The 2999-nt window shown below is 45.1% G+C and overlaps 1 non-coding gene across 1 annotated transcript; it reads right to left on the bottom strand.

Annotated features, from left to right (window-relative positions):
• Positions 1–1402: 1402 nt before the first annotated feature.
• Positions 1403–1475, bottom strand: Trnar-ccg. The gene has a single exon. It is a non-coding gene; the product is annotated as a tRNA-Arg (tRNA).
• Positions 1476–2999: the final 1524 nt, after the last annotated feature.

Below are 2999 nucleotides of genomic sequence, written 5' to 3'. Positions count from 1 at the left end.
TGGTTGACTAGGAAACAGTATCATCGTTGTCCCCAGTGCCATCCACCAGTAGCAGGCATGAAAGAAACATCACAGTTTATTCTTTTCAGTACTCATTGTTATTCTTTTTTATGTGAGGATATGTATGTGCATACATATATCTATGGAAGCCAGAAGAGGGCGCCAGATTGCCTGAAGTTTGTAAACTGCCCCTTGGGTGTTGGGAACTGAACTCTGGTCCTCTGGAATAGCAGCAAGTGCTCCTGACCACTAAACCATCTCTCTAGTCCCCAGTTTTGTTTTGTTTTGTTTTGAAAGTTCCTACTGCAATCCCAGCACTCTGGAGACAGCGGCAGGCGTATCTCTGAGTTCAAGACCAGCCTGGTCTAGGGAGTGAATTCCACGATGACCAGAACTACAAAGAGAAGCCCTTTCTCAAACAAAAATGAAGGAACAAAAAAGAGCAGTAGTAATTCCTAACATCTGGGTCATCTTTCTAGGCTGTAAAGTTTTTGTTGTTGTTGTTTTTGTTTTGTTTTGTTTTAAATCTGGAATGATTACAGACACAGAGCAAGTCGCAAAGATGGCAAAGAGCGTGCATTTCCACCTCACACCTCGATCCTACGCCGTGACCAAGAAGTCAGCCTTGAACGTGATGAGAAAATAACTGCATCTTGTTTTCAGGTTCCAGTATTTTCTACTCTAACAACCCTTTTCTGTTTTTAGATTCGAATCCAAAGTCAGACAGGGTGACACACACCAGCAGTCCCAGGCTTAGAAGGGACAGGTGTTCCTGGGTCAGCCTGGGCTACATAAGATCCTTTCTCAAAACAAACAAACAAAAACCCACAACATTTCATTATTCATAGTACTCCGAGGATAGAACTTTAAATTATGTTTATTACATTTGTGTGCTGCTATTGCTGTTTTCCTTTGGGTCAGGATGGGAAGGAAGCATTATGATGCCTATAGGGAACCCTAAGTGAAAAGGTCTACTTGCCAGTTTGTGCTAGACCGTGTGTGTGTGTGTGTGTGTGTGTGTGTGTGTGTGTCCGTGCACGCGCGCGTGCATGCCTCTGCCTCTCTGAGTGCTGGAATGAAGGATATGCACCATCACGTTAAGTTTATTTTTCATTAAAGCCTCAGAAATAAATTCAAGCCTCAAAAAGAAGAAAAGGACAAAACTAAAAGTCGGTATTGAGAAGAAAAACAAAGAAAGAGTAAAGTCTCTTTAAATACATAGTTTTTGTTCATTATACTTTAATAAAATTAGACAAAAATGTTTTAAAAGAACAGGCGTACGATTAAAGAACAAATCTTTTACTTGAAAATTCTGAGTAATTTTTAAGATACTCAACAGCAGGAGAAACAATCGACTTGTATATTTTTCGTCTTTTTTGAAAAGAAAAAAAAGAGACTGGTACGACCCAGATGGGACTCGAACCCACAATCCCCAGCTCCGGAGGCTGATGCCTTATCCATTAGGCCACTGGGTCACCACGAGATCAGGGCTCTCACTCCTTCTCCTTATGTGATGTCACCATCGCGGTCACACCCGCTAAGCTCCAATCTCCTGTAGGCCAGTGTGCGATTGCCGAGTGCGCTTGCGCACTCACTGCTGCACCGCAGGAACCTCCAGTGCGCCTGCGCCGCAGCGCAGGTTTGCCATCTGGCGGGGCCGCCTGATTTTGGACGATCCTTGGCGCTGGAAGGCAACAGAGAGTGTGTGTCCACCCTCCTCAGAGGGTTTTTTTTTGGGGGGGGGGGGAAACTCTTGAGGTTGACTTTGTTAGGCTCCTCCTAGAAACTTTAAACAGCCCCTGCTGTGCTCTGCTGTCGTCGTCGTCGCTGGCCTCGGGCGGGCCGCAGCAGCCGCCTTTCCCAAAGGTCGCTTTCTGTCTCACCCTCCTTAAACTCCCTGGGCTTTCCATCCCCGTTTCCCCATTCTTTTTTGTTTTTTATCAGCAAACATTGATTTGGTAACCTATTATGTGCTGCGGACTCTTGGCAGATTGCAGGGTGAACAGGCTTTTCCAGCCCAACGAAACTTCTAATCTGCCCTCTTTCCCAACGTCCTCTTGACTACAGCCCCCCACTCCTCCCCACCTACATTAAAGGGAAATGAACACGGTTTCCAAATACAAATTAATACTTATTTTTTGCCCTAAAGGTAGATATCGGATAACAACTGACTTTCTGGTTCCATGTAATTTGTTTACTGTGTGTAAAATGCTACATTGTAGGTTTTAAAAACATTTTCAGAGCTTCCCCGTTCATGGATAGGTAATCTCCCTTCTTTGCAATGTAATAATACATGTATATGAGTAATTCAAATGTATTGGTTAGTGTTGTCCACTCAGGTTAGAATCACCTGGGAGACGGGCCTCTGAGAATGTCTATGGGGGATTATCTTTATTACCTGAATCTGCCTGGGAAGACTCTCAGGTCCCTGTCAGGAACAAACTCGGTAAGGGGCTCAAAAATGGAGCGGTCGGTGTGCACTATCTCTAGTTACTGATTGCGGTTGATCAGGTGCTTCAAATTCCTGCTGGTCACACACACACCCGTGATGGACTGACTGTACCTGAACTTTGAGTTAAACACACACACACACACGATGGACTGACTGTACCTAGAACTGTCAGGTAAAATAAATCCTTCCTCCCTTAAATCACTTTGCTCCTAGTATTTCGTGGCAACGACAGGAAAAGTAAATAAGATATCAAATAGAAAAAAAATTTTTTTCGAGACAGGGTTTCCACGTCTGTAGCTCTGGAGCCTGTCCTGGAACAGCCTTGGTACACCAGGCTGGCCTCGAACTCACAGCGATCCTCCTGCCTCCTCATTGCTGGGATTACAGGCGTGCGCCACCACCGCCCGGCTCAAAAAGAATGTCAAAAGTGCTCCTAAGTAGTTTGGATGCTCAACTTACTAAACCTGGATGGAGGTGGGCGGTCCTTGGACTTCCCACAGTTCAGGGAACCCTGATGGCTCTTCAAGCTGATGAGGGAGAGGGACTT

This window comes from Microtus ochrogaster, chromosome 7, assembly GCF_000317375.1.
Source record: "Microtus ochrogaster isolate Prairie Vole_2 chromosome 7, MicOch1.0, whole genome shotgun sequence".
Lineage (NCBI taxonomy): Eukaryota > Metazoa > Chordata > Mammalia > Rodentia > Cricetidae > Microtus > Microtus ochrogaster.
The sequence above is the reverse complement of the archived record's forward strand: the minus strand, read 5'-3'. Positions and strand labels throughout refer to the sequence as shown.